Source organism: Aethalodelphis obliquidens, unplaced genomic scaffold (assembly GCF_003676395.1).
Source record: "Aethalodelphis obliquidens isolate GAN/ISIS:26980383/991018 unplaced genomic scaffold, ASM367639v1 scaffold1, whole genome shotgun sequence".
Classification (NCBI taxonomy): Eukaryota; Metazoa; Chordata; class Mammalia; order Artiodactyla; family Delphinidae; genus Aethalodelphis; species Aethalodelphis obliquidens.
In genome coordinates this window covers 76,515,709-76,539,567 of record NW_020837945.1, presented here as the reverse complement: position 1 = coordinate 76,539,567, position 23,859 = coordinate 76,515,709, and the positions used below count along the sequence as shown (strand labels likewise).

At 38.2% G+C, this 23,859-nt stretch overlaps 1 long non-coding RNA gene across 2 annotated transcripts; it reads right to left on the bottom strand.

The window, feature by feature from the left end:
• Nucleotides 1–15,804: 15,804 nt before the first annotated feature.
• Nucleotides 15,805–23,853, bottom strand: LOC113621695 (uncharacterized). 2 transcript variants are annotated; one of them, XR_003433279.1, is made up of 3 exons: nt 23,758–23,853; nt 22,245–22,308; nt 15,805–16,131 (listed from the first exon to the last, which is right to left on the bottom strand). It is a non-coding gene; the product is annotated as an uncharacterized LOC113621695 (long non-coding RNA). The 2 variants fall into 2 exon arrangements; XR_003433277.1 differs by having other exon boundaries at nt 22,448–23,764.
• Between the last annotated feature and the right edge of the window lie 6 nt (nt 23,854–23,859).

Below are 23,859 nucleotides of genomic sequence, written 5' to 3'. Positions count from 1 at the left end.
AGATGTAGAGAGTGGACTATGGATACCAGTGGGGGAAGGGGGTGGAATGAATTAGGAGATTGGGACTGACATATCTACACTACTATATATAAAATAGATAACAAATGAGAACCTACTATACAGCACAGGCAACCCTGCTCAATGCTCTGTGGTGACCTAAATGGGAGGGAAATCCAAAATAGAGGGGATATATGTATATGTATAGCTGATTCACTTTACTGTACAGCAGAATCTAACACAACATTGTAAAGCAACTGTGCTCCAATAAAAATTAATTTAAAAAAATAGTTTCTGAAGTATTGGTGTTTATTCTTCCTTAAATATTTGGTAGAATTTGACAGTGAAGTCATCTGGTCCTGGACATTTTTGTGTGGGCATTTTTTCTGAAATACTAGTTCCATCTTCTTATTTCTTATAGGTCTATTCTACTTTTTGATTTGGTTTTGGCAGTCTGTGTTTTTCAAGGAATTTGTCCATTTCATCTAGGTTATCTAAATGTTGGCATAAAAGTCTTCATAGTATTCCTTTATATGTCTTTTTTATTTCTGTAAGATTAGCAGTAGTTTGGAATTTGATTATATAAGTTTTAAATCTAGAAACAAAACACTGAGGTATTTGTCACTTATTTATCAAGAAGAGCCATGAGATACAAAGACCTCTCTGGCAGAGTCCAGGGGAGAGTAATAGTAATAATAACATATACAACTAATACTGAACACCAACAAGAATTGACATCCAGAAGAGACTTTACTCCAGTGGATGAGCATGGCATCAGGAACTTCTAGGCACCAACACAATATAATGTGGGAGTTTAGTCTGTTTTCAAGTAGCATTTCTGATAATGATTGAGAGCATGGTAAGTGTCTGAGTACAAGTTATGTAGGGGCTTAGATTCTGGTCCAGACTGGGAACTTAGAATATATGCTTCTTCACTTGTAGCACTTAATGCAAGACAGAACAGCATTCAGAACTGTAACTGAGGTGAAATCACTGAGCAAAAAATCATATGAAATATAGCCTATGGGAACAGAAAGAGATGAGAAACTGGGTTCAAAATCCAGGCTTTACTAGAGGATGAAAAATTAAATTAGCAGTGTCTGTGTAACAAAAAGGATTCTCTAAGCTTATAAGCAGCAGGAAGCCAGACTCTTAGAATTGAGATCAGAGGAAGAAACTGTTAAAAAATAAAATAAAAGGTTTGGGCCTCAGTTTAAAGAGTAGACTCCTTGGCCAACAGGGGCCCTTTGTTATAACAAATGTCTCTAAATTCACCTTCTTTTTTCAGTTACCATGGAGATGGTAGTTGTAAAGACAGTCTATCCTTCTATCATGGATCAGGATCTCTATGTGCCACTAACATTTAATCAAACCTTTTTTCTCTCCCATCTTAAAACAAACAGCAAATAAACTTTATTAGACTACTCACATAATCTTCCACCTACTGTTCCTAGCTTCTCCACCCCACCATGGCCAAACTTCCTGAAGTAATTTCCTGCCTCCACTTCTTTCTCATATATTTACTTTAGCCTATTTCAATCTTGCCTTCACCTTCCTCTTCCCAACTCCACTGAAATAGTCCTTCCCAATAATCTTATTGCTGCTAAATGCAGTGAACACTTTAGCTTTTCCTTTTCCTGGATATCTTTTCAGAATCTCCTTTGTTGACCACACCCTTCTTACTGAAAAACTCCCTTGTGTTCTCCTACTTTTCTTGTCATTCTCTTCAGTTTCTTTTACCATTTCCTCCTCCTCTGACCTTTAAAGATGAACTTTCTCAGGGTTTGATTCTAGAATCTCTTTTCTTATTATGCTTCAAACTCTTCTAGGAAATGTATGACTTTAATTCTTATCTACATACCAGTGACGCAAAATTGTATACCTCTCACCTCACCTTTCTTTTGACTACCATACCTGGACTTCTTAACAATTTTCTCAACCACATCTAGAAGCGAATCATTCATTTTTCACTCTAATGTTTCACTTCTCTTCCAATGTTTACTACCTGAGTAAGTAGCAGGGCCATTTACCAAGTTATTCATTCAAGAAACCCCTTCCTCTCTCTTCCTTTCCATCTTTTCCAACCAACTGCAAAGTTCTGTCTAAACATCATAGGTCTTTTTTCAAATCTTTCCATTTCTATCTTTCATACCACCTCCCTAGACTAAGAAGCTATTATCTCACACCTACGTTACTGAAGTACCCTTACTACCAAGTCTCCTCACATCCACTTTTGTCCCCTTCAATCCATTTTCCAGGAAGCTTTTAGAGTAATCTTTTGGAACTGCAAATACCTGTCTGTAATACTCCTACTTAAAACCCTTCAGTCTTATGTTCATTACACTTAGGATAAAGATCAAACGTCATAATACAGTCTATGAGGTCCTGCACTGTCTGCCTCTACCTACATCTTCCATCTTGTCCAGACCCATCTTTCTCTTACCACAGTTCAGCCACAATGACCTTCTTTCAGTTCTTCAAAAATGTCACTACTTTCTGCCACAAGGACTTTGTACCTGCAGGGAGGCGCACTCTCTTCTCTCCACTTACACACACACACACACACACACACACACACACACACACACACATTTCCTTTTAAGCTTCAGCTAAAATTGTCACTTCCTCAGCAAAATCTCCGATTTTCCAGAGTAGGTGTGCCCTCCCATCACAGCCTCTCACTGTGCTGTACTTTTTTGAATAGTGCATCTCTTAACTCTAAATCGATTACTCATGTATGTTTTTGTGCATTGTCGGTCTCCATTGAACTATAAGATTCAATATGCTTGTAAGATTTATGTTTGCCTTGTTCATAACTATATCCCCAGCAACCAGAAGAAATCCTGGCCCACAATTGTCTCCCCAAAAGTATCTAATGATTAAACAAATGAATAGATAAGAAGAATGAGTCCATTTGTAGTCCTATTTGTGCTTGGGTACTTTCCATTAGTTTGACTAATTCAAACTCCACCTGCTAGAGGGAAGAAGCCTCCTTACTATTCTAGACATAGAATAGGGCTATCTCAAGAAAGATGGAAGGATGGGTATCTCTAAAACTAGTCAGGGCTGAGACTTCCAAATTGAGAATTTCCGTGCCCAGAGGAAAAAAGGACAAGAGAAGACAAAGGCTGGCATATAGTATTCTTTGTTTTTCTCCTAAATGAGGAAATAGCTGGCACTGAGCATGTGAGGTGAAGGGAAACCGAACATGACTTTGAACTAATAGGCAAACTAACTAATAATATATGAACACCTTAATGTGTATATAGACCAGGCGATAAACTATAATGGTGTTTGCTATGCTTGAGAAAGAATGTCATTATCTGTGAGGAAGAACAGTGTTGGAAACCAAGTGATGTCAGAAAAGGAAACTGGCAGGCATGCTGCAGTTCACTTAGAATCTGAATCAAGGCTTCATCCAGCGGAGCTCAGGAACAAAAAGCATTTTTCTATGAGAATCTCTTCAAATGAAGAGCTTCCCTATAAGTTCTTTGCCTTTTCTCCTTGTGTGTGACTTTGGGATTTGGACTGCAGATTAACCTAAAGATTGTGTCTGTTATGAGTGTCTGACTCATAGAGTAATTCATCTGTGTGTGGCCATCTTCCTGACCTTACACTTATTAGGAACTAATCTCAGGAGTCCTATTTGCTGTTCTCTGAACCTGATTTCAGCTTTTTCCTTTCTCTTACTCTGAGAGCTGGTTTAGAACTTGCCTCACTTTGCAATGGAGATAGAATACTTTTAAGAGATCATTCTTTTGTTCACACAGTTCCCATTGTCTAGCAGATCCTTATCCTTCATTTAAGCTACCTGGAAAACTTATTTTTAAAAAATCAGAAGTCCAAGATTGTATTTTCCAAATAAGAATTCCAAGAACTCCTTAAGGCAGAATAAATTGCTTCTTCTTCCATATACTTAGAGTATAATATAATTCTATGTGTTACTGTACTTGTGGCATCATACTAGTTACTCCTTAAGTCAGTGTCTGGATTGCCTTCTAAATCTGAGTTGCCTGAGGACAAGGATAGTAATTCCTTATTTTTCATTGTAATATATATCTTCCAGCCTGTGGTAAGAATTAAGAGAGAAAATATGAGAGGTAAAAAATTTAGCATGATGCATTCCACATATTTTCCCTGGGAAGGAAGAATTTAAGACAAGAATCTGGACAGAAGTATCTAGGAATGTATTCTCTTTTTTAAAAAATCTCACAGTTAATTCACAAGTACCTATTTATCCCCAACCAGGTAACCATCAGTGAGCCAAGAGATATGAGGGATGAAAGAATTAAGAAGCTGTGCTCCATAATGGTTATAAATGGTGGTTACAATGAATAATTATACCACCATTCATTATCTTTATTTAAACCATCTCTATTTACTAAGAAATTAATTTTAAGAAAACATTATTCATCATAAAGTGTACTTAAAGAAATATTTGCATTGTTATCCAGCCAGATTAAATGTGCTTTGGTCACCTACCTTAGAAAAAACAAAGTAATACATTTTGCTCTACCATATAATATTGGGACTTCCAAGCTCTGGGCTCCAGTCTCCCCAGTGTAAGATGCTGAGATTAGTTATGTCTGAGATCCTTTCTGCTTAAACATTCTGTTGCAATATTCTGCCGAACACTTTCTTTTTTTTCTTTAACATCCTTATTGGAGTATAATTGCTTTAAAATGGTGTGTTAGTTTCTGCTTTATAACAAATTGAATCAGCTATACATATACATATATCCCCATATCTCCTCCCTCTTGTGTCTCCCTCCCACCCTCAATATCCCACCCCTCTAAGTGGTCACAAGGCACCGATCTGATCTCCCTGTGCTATGCGGCTGCTTCCTACTAGCTATCTATTTTACATTTCGTAGTGTATATATGTCCATGCCACTCTCTCACTTCGTCCCAGCTTACTCTTCCCCCTCCCCATGTCCTCAAGTCCATTCTCAACATCTGCATCTTTATTCCTGTCCTGTCCCTAAGTTCTTCAGAACCAATTTTTTTTTTTAGATTCTATATATGTGTTAGCATACGATATTTGTTTTTCTCTTTCTGACTTACTTCACTCTGTATGACAGACTCTAGGCCCATCCACCTCACTACAAATAACTCAGTTTCGTTTCTTATTATGGCTGAGTAATATTCCATAGTATACATGTGCCACACCTTCTTTATCCATTCATCTGTCGATGGACACTTAGGTTGCTTCCATGTCCTGGCTATTGTAAATAGAGCTGCGATGAACATTGTGGTACATGACTCCTTTTGAATTATGGTTGGCTCAGGGTATATGCCCAGTAGTGGGATTGTTGGGTCATATGGTAGTTCTATTTGTAGTTTTTTAAGGAACCTCCATACTGCTGTCCATAGTGGCTGTATCAATTTACATTCTCACCAACAGTGCAAGAGGGTTCCCTTTTCTCCACATCCTCTCCAGCATTTATTGTTTGCAGATTTTTGGATGGTGGCCATTCTGATTGGTGTGAGGTGATTCCTCATTGTAGTTTTTTTGTTTTGTTTTGTTTTTTGTTTTTTTGGTATGTGGGCCTCTCACTGTTGTGGCCTCTCCCGTTGCAGAGCACAGGCTCCGGACGCGCAGGCTCAGCAGCCATGGCTCACGGACCCAGCCGCTCCACAGCATGTGGGATCTTCCTGGACCGGGGCACGAACCCATGTCCCTTGCATCGGCAGGTGGACTCTCAACAACTGCGCCACCAAGGAAGCCCCCTTATTGGAGTTTTGCTTTGCATTTCTCTAATGATTAGCGATGTTGAGCATTCTTTCATGTGTTTGTTAGCAATCTGTATATATCTTCTTTGGAGAAATGTCTATTTAGGTCTTCTGCCCATTTTTTGAATTGGGTTATTTGTTTTTTTGATATTGAGCTGAATGTGCTGCTTGTAAATTTTGGAGATTAATCCTTTGTCAGTTGTTTCATTTGCAAAAATTTTCTCCCATTCTGAGGGTTGTCTTTTCGTCTTGTTTATGGTTTCCTTTGCTGTGCAAAAGCTGTTAAGTTTCATTAGGTCCCATTTGTTTATTTTTGTTTTTATTTCCATTTCTGTAGGAGGTGGGTCAAAAAGGATCTTGCTGTGATTTATGTCATAGAGTGTTCTGCCTATGTTTTCCTCTAAGAGTTTGATAGTGTCTGGCCTTACATTTAGGTCTTTAATCCATTTTGAGTTTACTTTTGTGTATGGTGTTAGGGAGTGTTCTAATTTCATTCTTTTACATGTAGCTGTCCAGTTTTCCCAGTGGCTGTCTTTTCTCCATTGTATAGTCTTGCCTTCTTTATCAAAGATGAGGTGACCGTATGTGCGTGGGTTTATCTCTGGGCTTTCTATCCTGTTCCATTGATCTATATTTCTGTTTTTGTGCCAGTACCATACTGTCTTGATTATTGTAGCTTTGTAATATAATCTGAAATCAGAGAGACTCATTCCTCCAACTCCGTTTTTCTTTCTCAAGATTGCTTTGGCTATTCAGGTCTTTTGTTATTCCATACAAATTGTGAAATTTTTTGTTCTAGTTCTGTGAAAAATGCCATTGGTAGTTTGATAGGGATTACATTGAACCTGTAGATTGCTTTGGATAGTATAGCTATTTTCACAATGTTGATTCTTCCAATACAAGAACATGGTATACCTCTCCATCTGTTTGTATCCTCTTTAATTTCTTTCATCAGTGTCTTATAGTTTTCTGCATACAGGTCTTTTGTCTCCTTAGGTAGGTTTATTCCTAAGTATCTTATTCTTTTTGTTGCAATGGTAAATGGGAGTGTTTCCTTAATTTCTCTTTCAGATTTTTCATCATTAGTGTATAGGAATGCAAGTGATTTCTGTGCATTAATTTTGTATCCTGCTACTTTACCAAAATCATTGATTAGCTCTAGTAATTTTCTGGTAGCATCTTTAGGTTTCTCTAGGTATAGTATCATGTCATCTGCAAACAGTGACAGCTTTACTTCTTCTTTTCTGATTTGTATTTCTTTTTCTTCTCTGATTGCTGTGGCTAAAACTTCCAAAACTATGTTGAATAACAGTGGTGGGAGTGGGCAACCTTGTCTTGTTCCTGATGTTAGTAGAAATGGTTTCAGTTTTTCACCATTGAGAATGATGTTGGCTGTGGGTTTGTCATATATGGTCTTTATTATGTTGAGGTAAGTTCCCTCTATGCCTACTTTCTGCAGGGTTTGTATCATAAATGGGTGTTGAATATTGTCAAAAGCTTTTTCTGCATCTGTTGAGATGATCATATGGTTTTTATTCTTCAATTTGTTAATATGGTGCATCACATTGATTGATTTGTGTATATTGAAGAATCCTTGCATTCTTGGGATAAATTCCAGTTGATCATGGTGTATAATCCTTTTAATGTGCTGTTGGATTCTGTTTGCTAGTAGTTTGTTGAGGATTTTTGCCTCTATATTCATCGGTGATATTGGCCTGTTGTTTTCTTTCTTTGTAACATCTTTGTCTGGTTTTGGCATCAGAGTGATGGTGGCCTTGTATAATGAGTTTGGGAGTGTTCCTCCCTCTGCTATATTTTGGAAGTATCTGAGAAGGATAGGTATTAGCTCTTCTCTAAATGTTTGATAGAACTCACCTGTGAAGCCATCTTGTCCTGGGCTTTTGTTTGTTGGAAGATTTTTAATCATAGTCTCAATTTCAGTGCTTGTGATTGGTCTATTTATATTTTCTGTTTTTTCCTGGCTCAGTCTCGGAAGGTTTTGCTTTTCTCAGAATTTGTCCATCTCTTCCAGGCTGTCCGTTTTATTGGCATATAGTTGCTTGTAGTAATCTCTCATAATCCTTTGTATTTCTGCAGTGTCAGTTGTTACTTCTCCATTTTCATTTCTAATATTATTGATTTCAGTCTTCCTCCTTCTTTTCTTGATAAGTCTGGCTAGTGGTTTATCAATTTTGTTTATCTTCTCAAAGAACCCTTTTAGTTTTATTCATCTTTGCTATTGTTTCCTTTGTCTCTTTTTCATTTATTTCTGAACTGATCTTTATGATTTCTTTGCTTCTGCTAACTTTGGGAGTTTTTTTGTTCTTTTTCTAATGAACACTTTCTTATAAGCTATTTGTAGCTGCAAAAATCATCTTAAAACAAAAGATAATTCAAGGTTCTTGTCATACATTTTCACACCTAATATAATACTGAACACAATAATAGATCCACAGTAGCCTCACAAAAAAATCATTGATTTAAATTATGAAATCATCACTGCTTTGTTTAGCTTAGAATGGTTACTCTTTTTTCTCAGTAAATCTATTTACTGTATATGTGTTCTAGTTTATTTTTCCTTTTCTTCTATTTGTAGTGGTGGCTTTCTGCTTACCCACAATATGTCACTTTCCTCTCCTTGACTAAGCCATCTCCTCTCCTTTTGGTGAATTCCAGGAAGTCTTTTTGGGTGGCTAAACAAGTTTAAGAATTTATATAAGCCTTCATCAAACCAACAAAAGAATTTGTCTCATTCTAACGGGTGGCCTGAAGAGTTTAATGGAAAACAAAGTCATTTAAATATGCTTGGCTTGGACAACCCATTTTGCTCAGTCTTGGTTGACTCACAATGCTACCTTGCCAACCACAAATTTCCTTTCATTTTGCACCACGATATTTTTCAAGATTTCACTGTGAGAAATCTTCTATGTTGTCATTACATTAAGTAATGGATGAAATTAGATATTGAACAATTCAGTTTTATTAATTAATTTCTTGATGGACTTAATACTCCTAGAGAAACTCAGTGCAAAGAGCAGTGTTTTAGGGAGAAAATGCCATTATCATAATGAGATTTCTTCCTTTGACACAAACCATTAGGTGGGATCAATATTTATGAAGCTTTTATCCTGACGTATAATTTGTAACTCCTGCCAGGGTATGACTTTTTAGCTCAGCTGTTCTTAAGTCCACTAAGTACTGTAACAGGATGAACTCAGAATTATTGCCACTACTGGAAGCTTTGCTAGGAAATGTGAGTTGAGAGGAAAATAGTCCCTGGAAAGTGAATTATGTAGAAGCAATCAGTTTTGTTGACTGCTGAGAGTCAACTCCATACTTAGCTTTGTTACGAGACATCTTCATCAAGCATCCCTTACAACCCGTGAACAGATTAATGTCTCTGGGGAGGGAAAATTTGAGACAAGAACTGGGACAGTAGTGTCTAGCAATATATTCTCTTTTTAAAAAAAATCTCACAGTCATTTCACAAGTACCTATTTATCCCCAACCATGTAACAACCAGTGAGCCAAGAGACATGTGGGATAAAATCATTCAAGAAGCTGTGTTCCATAATGGTAAGAATTTATTACTAAGATTCAGAATGCCTAAGTTCAATCTGTGATGCACCACTTGTGAAGGTCATGATAATTGGTGAGTCCTGATTTCTTTATCTTCTTCCTCATCTGCTGTTCTTCGCAGTATTTCAAGCTGATGGTACAATCAACAACTGTTCATTGTCTGTGGAGTATTATATACATGTTATTGACCCACACCAAAGCCCTCTGTAGTTGTAGTTTTCTGTGTAGCCATACATAGAATAGGATGGGACATATTCATTTAGGTCCAGCTTGGTGAAGAATATATTTCAGAAGACAGACTTAGCTGATGACTTTAGAATGAAATCTAGTAGAGTTCCTGAAACAGCCTTCATCCAGTGAAAGGGATTTGAAAAATAGTTATGTTGGTTTTCTTGACCTTGATTGGGAAAACTCTGAAGCATGTACTTCACTGTCATCCCAAATTCCCTAGTGGATTTTACTCCAGTTGTCCACAATCGTATCTTGCTTGATAACATACTCTATTGGCTTTCTTCCCTTCCTAGGCTCACTTCTCCTCTCCCCATCAGTCTTTTCTGGTATTTCCTCCCCAATAAACTACCTATACTTGAATCCTTGTCTCAAGGTATGCTTCCGAAGAAAGCAAATTAAGACACCTCTAATAAAATATAATATTCACATATTGTTTTTAACCTCAAAACTCCATTGTACAGAAACTCAACACACACAAGATATGTGTGTACTGCTTACCTTTTCCCTCACTTACCATATAAGACAAAGAAAAACTACATTGCTGTAAAAACATAAAGAGCACCAATTAACTTCAGAGACATATTCAACCTGCTCACTGATTTCATCATCTATAGATTAGGTATAAAGACGATTTAACTCTAGCACATTTACAATTTGCAAATAATCTATTTGGGCTAGTAGACATTTGGTGCTATCTAAAATATCCATCAGCATATTTGGTCCATGCCAAATGGCTTTGGACAGGATCAAATAGTTCTAAAAATATAAGGACATTTTGGCATAGACCAAATATCTAATGGACCAAATGTCTTACGGACATTTTGGACAGGACCAAATGTCCTGCAAGGATCTACTTGTCATGTATTTTGTTAGTTTATGTCTATTCTTGTTTTATCTTGTATGCAAGTCAGAAACATAAAATAGCCACTAGACTCCATTGCAGTTTCAGAAATTGCCTAAAGCACCGTGGAGATATTTATAATAGTTCAAAAGACCTGCTTTGGGGTTCTTTAGCTGCTTGAGCACTAAATAGTCTCCTCTGGTAAGCATGGGGAAATTTCATGGTTATAGTTGCTGCAGATTTCTCATTAACTAATTCCCTGAAGAAGCTTTGCTTCACCTCTGGCAGACCTTTCCTCTCCAGCACATGAGAGACGGACTACTGACAGGAACGAGAGTGCAACCCATGAAATTAAATGAATGAGAGACTCATAGGAATTATGTGAAGAGAAAGAATCAGCAATCTTCACTTCCCATTTTAATTAGCTAATGAACACCTGGACAGGCACTGAGTCATTTATTGAGGCAGAATTCTGTTCCGACCACTCTGTGTGAATACAGAATCATAGATTCTTGGAACCTGAGCTTGCTTTGAATACTAAGCTTGACTTTGAAGGCTCTCCATATCTAGCCTCAACCTATCCCTATAGTCTCCTTGCTGACCACATTTCCTCCATATTCTAGTATACTGTGTTTTAGCCTGGGCACTTTAGAAAAGAAAACCTGAGGCAAAATTACATGCTTATGTTTTATTGGAGGGTACTGAAGGGTGACAGAATATGCCACCTTAAAATATGCCATTTTGACATAAGGATTATTTTGAGCTAAAGACACCTGAAAAATACTCAGGTGAAAGAAGGGCACTGTGACCTCCTCTTTTTCTTCCTGAAAGCAGGAGATAAACCCACTTATGGAACATGCCCTCCTAATACCAAGAGGAAAGTAGCATTCTTAGCACTGAGAGAAACGTATAAAAATAAACCTTGTTAAACTACACTTATCTTCCTGGTCACTTTTCTACCCAATGAACTATCCTAGTTCTAGCCCCACTACCTTGCCACATTTTCACCATTTACTACTCTTTGCCCAATTCAGTATATAGATGCGTTCAAATCTAGCTGCTTCATTGGGTCTTCAGTTACTTATGAGGGCTCTCTATCATGTAAAACTCATATTAAATTCACTTTTATGCTTTTCTCCTGTTAATCTGTTTATGTCAATTTAATTCTGAGTCCCAGCCAAAAACCCTAAGAGGTTTAGAGGTATCATTTGCCTCCTGAATGGTACAAAGGAGCACGAGACAAAAAGGGAAAGTAAGGCATGGAAAGAGGGGAACCAAATACAGAGTAATGTGTTGCTGTGCTGGCCACAGTCTCCCATTACTTCCCTGAGTCTTGCAGGATACATCTGGACTCTCTGCAAGGAATCACTGCACCTCAAAAGAGTCCTTGGTGGATTGGTAGGGCAAGGGATTCTCTGTTACCTCCATCTCATCTCTTGGTCTTATTGGTCTCTTGGTCTTACTATCTTATTGGTCTACTCCATGGAGTGTTCCCTCTCCTGAACATTCAGGCTGTGTTATTTCCCGAGGCTTCCGGTAGGGAAGCTAGAACCTCCTCAACTTCAATTCACCAGTAAACCATGGCAGTTGTTTCTCCTTGTTAATCAGTATGAAACCGAGCAGGGCCTTGTGAGGCTCCTGGGCATGGAGGCCCTTTTGTCCCCCATTTCTTGTAGGCAACACTTCAGCCTCCATAACCTTCCCTGAGTTCCAAAGGGCAGATTCAAACAGTTGCTTTCAAGGTAGGAACAACCAAGAAACCATCTGAACCAAGATTAAAGGGACCGGAGAAGCTCATCAAGGTTAGGAGACTGCCCACCTATGATGATATTTAGGGAGTACAGGTCCTGCTCACACCTTAATCTTGTCAGCAACCCCACCCTCAAACTATTACTATAAAACCCTTCACCAAATCCACCCAGGTGGGGACACGTAGTTTTTGAGGGCAGGGACCCGCTGCGTCCCCCTTTACCTGGCAAAGAAATAAGGCTATTCTCTTCTGCTTCACCCAAACCTCTGTCTCCCAGATTAGATTCTGCAATGGTGTACAGAGGCTGAGATTTCGGCCTCAAGTACCTTATGCAGGGGGTCATTCATTTGTGTTTGTGGGAGAAGTAGAAATAGTTGTACCTTTATCATCATGGGAATGGCAAGAGCTATTGCTAAAATCTCTGTGGCTTGGAAGCAAGTGCTAGGGCCACGGATAAAGGTAAAGAGGAGCCACATAAAGATGTTCCAAGTGACAAGGCAGCTTGAATTGCAACATGGACCCACTACAGAACACTCTCTTGTACAGGGCCACAAGCAAAACGTGCAGCCTCTAAGTCACAGTTAAAGGTCACAGTAGTATTGCCATTTGCTATAAATGTTACCACCAAAATTTAAAGGGGCTCACACGTGCTATATCTCTTTTGTCATGTAGGAGTTGCAAGAGGCAAAATCATATTTATTACTTTCATTTAAAGCAATCTCAATCTTGCCATTACTGAGAATTAGGATTGAATACTTCTTTGTTGGAGGAGGCTTTCTTGTGCATTGCAGCATGTTTAGTTGCTTCCATGGCTTCTATTCACTTTAGCTATTTCCCCGACTTCTACCCCTGATGCCCACTAGATGCTACCCACTCACCTTGATTTTTGAAAAACAAAAATGTCTCCAGACACTGCCAAATGTCTCTCGAGGGCAAAAAATTTCCCCAGTTGATAACCATTGCTTAGAGGGAAGGACTCAGTGTGCCCCAGATCACCAGACCCAAAACACATGACTCCTGAATCTTTGTAGGGTCTCTTTCCACTTTCTGGTATATATGTGTCTTACTAAAGTATTGAGAATACTTGTTCACTCTTGCTTACCAGGCCAATCAGAATGATTAGAGTGATGTCATCTATAGATAGACCATTGGGATATTCTGTAGAATGTGAGAACGATCATCATGGTCAAGACACTTGAGGACTAGATTCCGAAAGAGTATTACAGTTAACATAACCATGTGAAGGCAAACTGTACTTGATCTTCTATGCTAAATGGATCGTTAATTTGATAAGAGCACACCAAATGTCAGAGACTGGGTTAATAAAGATAATAATTAGCTATTGGGAGTCAATTCTCAATGGGTATCTCACATATCTGCGTAACTTGTAAGCAGAGACACTGACTTTTTTTTTTAACATCTTTATTGAGTATAATTGCTTCACAATGGTGTGCTAGCTTCTGCCCCACAATAAAGTGAATCAGCCATACATATACATATATCCCCATATCTCCTACCTCCCTCGTCCCCCTCCCACCCTCCCTATCCCACCCCTCCAGGTGGTCACAGAGCACGACTTTCTTTATTCTAAACTATCTTTCAAAGGATGATTGTATAGTAGACAGCCTTGGAAGACAGAGAAAGCATCCCCTTTCAGAGCCAACAGTAGGTTTATTTACAGTCCAGTATAAGAAAGACAGTATCTCCCATCAAGGCAAAGGGCAACCAGGCTTACTTCCCATTATAAAAGATTCAGGATCCTTAAGCTTGAGGTTCCTTTCCTATAATACACCCCATTGAGTGTGAAGGAATCACCTGGTTGTCTTTGTATCATCCTGTGTGAACTGGGGTTTGGGGAACTGGTGCGAATGTTGATACACTGTCTACTGCTATTTCTGTAAGTAATACACTATTTTTGTCTCTAACCCAGGAATCTCCTATTTTCTGCCAGTGTCCAAGAAACTGTGACAGTCTAACTTATTAGCTTGCAAGTGGAGTAAAATCTCACACTCCCCAGTTCTTGATGTCTTGTAGGATAGCAATAATTGGAGTTATAATGTGGTTAAGGTTACAGCAGTCACCCATCATCCACCATGACCCATGGTTTTTACAGAGGTCAGACAAATGAATGGATCAGAAAAATGCTCATGGCTAATTTTGCTACATCTTTTATATATTTGATGGTGGTTCAAATCTCTTCAGTTCCTTTGGAATGTGATACTGTTTCTTGTTGTTTTTGGGGTGATGCTATAGGAAACTGATTTAAATTTTTTTATTCTTTAATTGGTGCTAGTATATAAAAATACAGTTGATTTTTGTATATTGACCTTGTACTCTATGCCCTTGTTAAATGTATTACTTCCAATAGTTGCTTTGCTTCTAAATAGTTTCTATGTAAATAATCATATCAACTATAAATAAAGTTGATTTTTTTTCCAATCTGAGTGAACTTTATTTTCTATCCTTCTTATTTCACTGTGGAGTGTTGCACAGTAAAATGTTGAATAAAAATAGGGAAAATTGATAACCTTTCACTGTTCCCAACTTAGGAGGAAACAGTGCAATATTTCACCAAGCTCTTTATTTTTCATAGATACCTTTTACAACATTGAGGAAGCTTCCTCCTATTGCTGGTCTATTCCTGGTCTAGTAAGAGTTGATTTTCTTAAAATTATGAACTGCTGTTCCATTTTGTCAAAATTGTTTTTGATAATTTCTATTGAGATGATCAAGCTGTTGAATTACAGTGACTGATTTTTAAATATAAAATTAATTTTACATTCCTGGGAGTAGCCTCCATTGTTGTTTATGTGTTTTTCCTTTTGTATATTTCTATTCATTTACTAATATGTTGTTGAGAAATTTTGCATCTATCTTCATCAGGGATGTTGGTCTATATTGCTCTTTTCATATAATATCTCTATCAGGTTTTGTATTCGGTGCTATGCTAGACACATAAAATAAATTGGGTCATGTTTTCTCCTCCTGGCTTATTCAAGTCTTTCCACACCTAAACCTCATAGCACTTTAATTTCATTTTTGCATCCATTACTTTGTGCTTCTGTTGTCATGAATCTTACTTTTACACACTTTATAAACACTACCTTATAATGATTTTTTTTTTTGCTTTAAACAATAAATTGTCTTTTAGAGAAACAAAGAAAAAAAGAAAAGAAGTTAGTCTTCTGAAAACCTATCCTCACATTTAGATCTTCTTTCTTTCCTTTAAATCTGAAATTCCATTTGTTATCCTTTCCTTCAGCCTCTTGAACTTCTTTTAGTATTTCTTGTAGTGTAGACATGGTGGTTACAAATTTTCTGAGCTTTCATTTTTCAGAAAATATCTTTATTTTATTTTTATTTTTGAAGGACAATTTTGTCAGGTATTGAATACTCATTTGACAGGTATTTGTTATCACTTTACAGTTGTAATTTTATGATTTTCTGGCCTGTATTGTTTCTGGTTAGAAGTCAGGCAACATTACATCCCATGTACATCCCATGTATACATCCCATGTATAAAATATGCTATGTTTTTTGGGGGGCTTCCCTGGTGGCGCAGTGGTTGAGAGTCCACTTGCCAATGCAGGGGACATGGGTTTGTGCCCCGGTTCGGGAAGATCCCCCATGCCACGGAGCGGCTGGGCCCGTGAGCCACGGCCGCTGAGCCTGCGCGTCCGGAGCCTATGCTCCGCAACGGGAGAGGCCACAGCAGTGAGAGACCCGCGTACCGCAAAAACAAAACAAACAACAAAAAAATGCCATGTTTCTTTAGATGCTTTGAAGATTTTCTGTTCCTCTGTGGTTGCTGTCCATTTTGACTAGAGTGGTCTAAGTGCTTTTTCTTTGTATTTCTCCTTCTTGCGGTTTCCTGAGCTTCTTGGACCTGTAGACTGAGGTTTTGAAATAAAATCTGGGAAACTTTCAACCATTATTTTCTCAAGGGTTGTTTTTTTTTCCTGCCTCATTATTTTTCTCTCCTCTCCTGGGTCCTTATGTACCTGTGTTATAAACAGTATGGTATTATTCCACTGGTACCTGAGGCTCTTTTTTTTTAAATCTGTTTTCTGTTTTTTCATATGAAATAATTTCTATTCATCTGCTCTCAAGTTCACTGAGTCTGTATGTACCATCTCCAAAATATTATTAAGTCCATCAGTGATTTTTTTTCACTTCAGATATTGTACTTTTTGTTTCAAGGATTTCCATTTATGTTTTTGGTTTTAATCTGCTAAAATTCTATATCTGTTCACTGTTTTTTGTGTAAGTTCTATTTCGCTGAGAGTTTCTAGTCGTTTATCCATTATGACCACATATCTTGCTTTAAGTCCCTAAAAATATTTCTAATAACAGCTAAAAATAGCCTCTTTACGTCCTTGCCTGCTAAATTTAACATCTGGGTCATCTTGGTGTTTGTCCCCTCTGATTGCTTTTTTCTTGATTATTCATCACATTTTCCTACTGCTTTACGTGTCTAGTAATTTTTGGTGGGAAAACTTTTTTCTTTTTCCTGAATATTTTGCATGATACTTTGTAAGGAGTCTGGATTAAATTGCCTTTTTTTTTTTTTTTTAATGATTGTTGAGTTTTGTCTCGGCAGGCGGTTATTTGCTAGAAGCTCTTCTTCTGTCAAAGCTTGGTTTTAGGCTGTGTTAGGTTAGCTACAGAATATCCTTTGCAGGTAGGCTATCCACAAAACTTACGGCCTCTTTGGTAGCTTACCTGAATACCAGATGTGTTAATGAGGTCTCTCCACTCTGAGTGGGTCTTTAACATTTCCCAGCATCTAGTGCCCTCTAGAGTGCCCATTCCATCCTCTATTCTGTGGAAACTGCTTTCCGTTAGGCCTCATAGGGTTTCATCTGGCAGATATGCAGTGCAGGCTTTGACCAAGGACTTGGGAACTCCTGTGTGCAGCTCCTGCTTCTTCAGTCCCCTACCCCACAAGTTCTAATTGTATCAGCAGCCCTGTACTCTATTTTATGCCTCCCCAGAGAGACTCTGCTTGGACTCCACTCCCTTTATAAAAGCTGGAAAATTGTACCAAGCTACAAAGTTAATAAGAGCATGGGAGCTCACTTCATGTATTTCTCTTCTCTCAGGCATCACACTCCCTAAAGCCCAGGACTTGTCAACATTGCCACATACATTTTTTCCAGCTTTATACTTGTTTATGGATGGAGGACATGTTTGGAACGATTTACTCTATCATAGCAAGAAGTGCAAGTATAAATATGCTTTTAAATTTCAAATTATGAAATATGTAATATTTTGTATGTAAAGAAAAAAATGGAAAATATCACCACACACAGACCAAGGTCAACATTTTCCATATTTGTCTCAAATATGTGGCTTTTCAAACAACTGAAACTTTACAGATATAATTGAAACATACTTTTTTGGTTATTTATTGCTATATAATATACCACTTTACAGCTTCTTAGCTTTAAATAGTAACGTTCATTTCTTTGTTCAGTATTCAACAAATTGCCTCAGGTCAGTGAGGACAGCTTACCTCTGTCCCACCTGGCTTCATCTGGAATGTCTCAGCTGGGTTTTGAAGATCCACATCCAAAATGCTTGGCAATCCTCTTGGCGTTGGCTGTCATTTGGGAGCTCCACTAGGGGTTCAGGCTGGGGATTTTTATTCCCTTACAGATAGCCTCTCCACATGGCTAGTTGAGCTTCTCACAGCAAGGAGATACTAGGATAGTCAGATTTCTTACAAGGCACCTTACTTCTTTCAGAGCATCGAAACAGAAATTGCCTAGTCTTCTTAATGCCAGAGCTTTCAAGTCTCAGAATATTACTTCTGCCACGTTTTACTGGTCAATGTAGTAACAGATCCAGCACAGATTCAATGCGAGGAGAATTAGACTCTATGTTTTGATGGAGCTCTACAACATCATAGCGCAAGAGGGCATGTGATAGGAATCAATATTGTGGTCATTTTTGCAAATGTAATCTACTACTCACAGTTTCCTGCATCCATTATTCTTTCCCCTTCTCCCACCACTCAGAGGTAGCCACTGTAATCAGTGTGTAAACTTCTCATGCATATTTTTATATCTTTAGTACAGCTCTCTCTAGCACTGAACGGCTTTCATACTTCAAGCATTCTCCACATAGAGCCAAGCAAAATAATGAAAAATCTCATAAATGTGTTATAGGACAGGAATTCCCTAGATGTGTTTACCCAAGAATCTACTAAGACCATTACACTGCTGACAGCTTGAGTTACACAGGTTCATCCTGTTTCCTTCTCTCAATTTGAATTTATAGTCCTGCCCTTTTAGTTATAGGTATCATGGGGAAAATAACATGTGGAAAGAAGATTCCTAAATTATGGGTCTCCTGGAGAAAAACTGACTATGTGGTTCATCTTTAAGAGTGGATTCCAATCTTTTCTAGGTTGAAGATCTCCTTTTAATTAAGACCTTCCTCCATACATAATATTTTTTAGTCACCTTTGGTTGAAAAAAGTACATAATCACAGAAAGCTATGCTGATCTTAGTAACATTTGTAAATAAATTTTTGTATATGAATCACAAATGCACTTGAGTTCATTTAAAAACTAGAAATATGCTTTATGAGAGATTTATAATTTATGCAATTTGCAGATAATTCCTTATATATACATATATATATATAAATTAGTGGAACTTATGAAAGTAACTCCAGCATACAGGTATTTGTCCCCCAGAGGTTAGAAACCTTTTAACATAGCTCACACTGTTGAATCTTGCTTTAGCTCTGTATTAGATCATGATCCTCCTTGCACAAGTCAGAACCTATGCCAGTGTGCTTAATATCCCTGGATATGAAGACTGTTGACATCCTACCTTAGTCCCTGCCAAGTCTCTTGGATGAGAATCCCTTGCTCTGGCTCCATATGGACTCACTTTCTTCATTACTGTCTCTTGCCTGCACTCTCGTGGTAGTCATGAAAAATCTCCCAAGTGACAGTGGTATCCATACTTATTTTTTATTTTCCTTATTTTTTCACACTGGAAATGTATTTATATGTAACAAATAAATACCCTGTAAACAAAAGTTAGGCTTCAGGACATGGTGGTATATAAGCTAACGTTTCCTCTTGGCAAAACGAGATTTCTGTCTTTACACGCAGCCTCAGCGGCCATGGCTCACGGGCCCCGCCGCTCTGCGGCATGTGGGATCTTCCCCCACCGGGGCACGAACCCATGTCCCGTCCATCGGCAAGCGGACGCTCAACCACTGTGCCACCAGGGAAGCCCAAGATTTCTGTCTTTTTAACCCAGTTGTTTCTCTAACTTTTTTTTAATGATGTCTACTATCTAGTAAGGTCTAGATTTTTTTCTTAAAACTCAGTTTTTAAAAAAACATTAAAAAAATTTACTTTCAAAAATATTGTTTGATCAGCGTGGTCATGATCTGCTTTAATACCTCTTTACCAAATGCTTTATTCAACAATGTATTCAATACATATTTTGTGAACAGCTATTATGTGCCAACACTATTCTATGTACTTAGGACACAGTAAAAATTCACATAGGCAAAGTTTCAATCCTCTTACTAGACTGGACAGATATAATAAATAAACAAATAATATCTGCAGGAATAACTAACTGACTTGGAGAGAAAAAAGAGACAAGATATGGAACGACAGGGATTGGATTACTATTTTAGATAAGGTCAGGAAATGTCTCTCTGAGAAGGTGGCATTTGAATAGATACTTGAATGAAATTGAGGAAGCACATCATGAGGTTGTTTGGCAAGGGGTGGGGTGGGGTGAAGGCTTTCCAGGAAGAGGGACCAGTTAAGTGAAAGGTCCTGTTGCAAGAATATGCACGGCCTAGGAGGAAAATCAAGGAGGAAGGGCAAGATGCCAGGGTGAGAGAAGGCCAGTGAGTTAGGGTATAAGAGGAAGGAAATGAAATCAGAGTGCTAGGGGTGATTCTAGCAGATTATCGTAAGCACTTTGGATTGTATTCTAAAGATGAGATGCCACTAGAGATTTAAGTACAAAGGAGTGACATTCTCTGACTTGTATTATAAAATGTAGGTGATTCAGCAGATACAGAGAACAATCTAGTGGTTACCAGTGGAGGGGGGGAGGGGCAACATAGGGGTGGGGAATTAAGAGCTACAAACTATTAGGTATACAATAAGCTACAGGGATATATTGTACAACAGGGGGAATATAGCCAATATTGATAATAACTATAAATGGAGTGTAACCTTTAAAAATTGTGAATCACTACATTGTACACCTGTAACTTATATAATATTGTAGATAAACTATAACTCAATAAAAAATTTAAAAATTGATTGATATTTCAATGGGAGTGTGGCTTTAGTGGGTTTTCAGGAGAGAATGAATTAGATACATAGGTTCAATCCACCATCTTTACTGAAACACCCTCATTCATTTTTTAAACTTTGTAATCTGGTTACCGGCTCTCAACTCTACAATTGCTCTTTCCTTGTGAATAACTTAGATGTCAAATCAAAAGTCCTCTTTTCCAGTCCTTGTTGCCCTTATTTTTTCAACAGTATTTGACACCACAGCCAATTAAACCTTTGAATGAATATGAAACATATGCAGTAGGATACATGAATATGGAACTCATGGGAGAGTTTGGGTTGAAAATATAAATTTTGGAGTTGTCAGAATATTAGGTTGAACCATATTAATTGTCAGTCAAAATGGTTCCATATTGGCAATTTCATTTATCCAAGAGTTAATAATTAAAGCAAAGAGACTGAATGAATTACCCAAAGTAGTAAGAATAGTTTGCAAACTAAAGTGCTGTCTGAAACACTCCAGCATTTAAAGGTCTAGGAAGGGACTTCCCTGACGGTCCAGTGGTTAGGACACTGTGCTTCCACTGCAGGGAGCTCGGGTTCGATCCCTGGTCCAGGAAATAAGATCCTGCATGCCTTATGGTGTGGCCACCAAAAAAATAAATAAATAAAGGTCTAGGAAATTGGGAGGAACCCCCAAAGAATGTGATATAGGAGTGTGTGTGTGTGTGTGTGTGTGTGTGTGTGTGTGTGTTTAGTTTTGGTGTACATTCTAGGAGTGGTCAGTTGCCTAACTAGGAATACAAACTGCAGGTGTTGTAACCTAGGATTTTACCAGAAGACTACACTCTAAAGAAAATTATGAGAACTTAAGCTATTTTTTAAAATCTTAGATTAATAACAGAACTTTTATAGCATAATTTAATGAATATTAGAAATGCATTTAAAATTGGGGGCACTTGAAATATGTAGATATGTGGATTGACTGAAATATTTTAAAGAAATTCCCCACTCTTGTTTGAAGAGTGTATAAGAACCAAGAGAGCCTTTCAGCCTTTAATCTGTGCAACGATACCCAACGCATGATTCCAAAATTATGGCTGTGTTTGCACAAATCTTTTATGGACTGTGTAGTTAGAGCCTATAAAAGGATAAAGAATTGGGACTGTATTAAGTTTGCAGAGCAGGTTTTATGACTTTGTACCTATGTGCTAATAAATGTGTATTATATGAATTTGGACATTTTTTGTAACCTAGTAGAAACAATTTGGGTGGAGCTGCTAGCCTATAACTATCTCCAATAACTGGCAGATACCACTATCCAGAAGAACCCTCAAAATGAGCTTTCATTGGTTTGGATAATTTTTGAACAAAGTGGCTAGTGGTGTAGAACTGTCTTGGGAGCTAAATGAGATAAGCAAAAATACAAAAACCAAAACAAAAAATGTTTCAAGAAGATGAATAGAATCATATCTATTACATGGTAATAGCCAATAGGAGGAGGGCTGAGAATTGACCACTGGATTTGGCAATATGGAGGTCATCGTTAATTCTAATAAAAACAGCTGTTTTTGGAGCGGTGAGGCTAAAAAGTATGATTGGAATAAGTTCAAGAAAGAATGAGAGAATAGGAAGTGGAGATCATATGAATAGATCAATACGGCTTATGATCTTATGAAGATCATAAGAAATGTAGATATTTTTAAGGAAAACAAAGCAATGACCCTTTGGCATATCTTAACCATATTAGTCAGAGCCTAGGCAAGAAACAGAAGCCACACTCAAAACGGTTTAACTGGAAAGAATAAAATGCAGGGACTACTTACCAAGGCGTGGGTATGGTTAAGGGAACAGCAGTGAAGCCATTACTATCCTAGGCCTGAAGGGGCACTGGAAAGAAATGGTATTATTAGAGACCCATGAGAGCTGGAACAATGGGAAGGAGGGCTCTAGACAGGCATTGTAGTCAGAGGGACACAGTATGACCAAAATTTTGGCCTAGCATAAAGGAAAGGAGTGTAATACACACCTGATATTTCTCTCCTCCCTTTTTTGATCTTCTGCCAGTGCTGTGTGTTCGTCTAACTCAAAAGGAAGAAGCCACAGGGCAAGGAGGCCCTGGTGATATATTCATAAATGTCAGCCTCTGAGGGCAGAGCATGACAGAGCAGTGAAGACAATGGGTTTTGGGGAGGGAAACAGACAATACTGCTATTATAAATATTCTCTATGACCACAGGAAGTTTAAAAAAAAGTCACAGGAGGCAGGCAAGTTAAAAATCCTCACAAAACTACATTTCTAATAGTACTTCCTTTCTATTTACACATTTAATTTACTGGGTGTTCTTTCTGCCTAGTAATAGGGTTGTCTAACCTTTTCTGAAAATGGTCCAAGAGTAAATATTTTATAATTTGAGTCCTAAGAGGCAAAATTGAAAATATTATGTTATTTCTATAACCACTTAAATGTAATCATTTAAACACATAAAAAGCAGTCATTCAGATCCAGCGGGCTGGATTTGGCCTATGGGCCACGGTTTGCCACCCTCTGGCCTAGAAAATCTTTCTTAATTTTTCTCTGGCCTTAGTCAATGTCAAGTCCAAATAAAACCTCCTACATATGGCCTCTCATACTGTGACTCTGAGCTGTGAGTGACAGAAAATCAACTTTTACTAGTTTAAGGTAGTAAAATTACTAGCCTAAATTGAGAGGATGCTGGGGGTAAATCCCAGAATGCAGAGCAGCCGGAATCCCAGCTGCTCCAGGGACCAGCTGGTTTGCTATTGTGGTTTGTGTCTTCAGTTTGGCTTCATTGTCTACTAGGAAGAGAAACCCTCCCCACAAGAAATAGAATGCTTATCTGTCCTTCTTTATATAATAACCCCAGAGAAGTATTCTGCTTGACCTGTCTCGGTCACACACCCATCCTTAGATGAATGTATGTGGATGAGGGAGGAAGCTAGCTGATGGTGGAGAGGTTCTCCGGTTGTACCAGCTTGTGAGAGGAGGCCCTCCTGAGGAGGGCTTCCCATAGGGAGGGAGAATTCTGTTGCCAGGAGATGCAGACAGGAGATGCTGTCTATTTCGAGGAGATAAAAATGTCACAATTACAGACCAATGTGTGACATGCCAGAAGAGAGAGATGTCTGACACACGTTGTTATCACCCTCAGAACATAAAAATCACACTTGGTAGACATTCATGCATTTCTGATGAATGAATGACTCAGTTCCCCCGGCTGACTGTGAACACTCTCTTCTCCTAACTGGTCCAGATTTTGATCAGCTGCTCTTTAGTTCTGTAAGTTGTAGCAGAGGTTTTTAACGCCCATGTATTACCTTTCCTCTAATCCCAGGAGGCAAAGAGTGCCCGAGAGCGCCAGTCTCACAGCAAAGCATCCTGTGGAAACAGCTCACAGAATGGGGACTACACCGGAGACA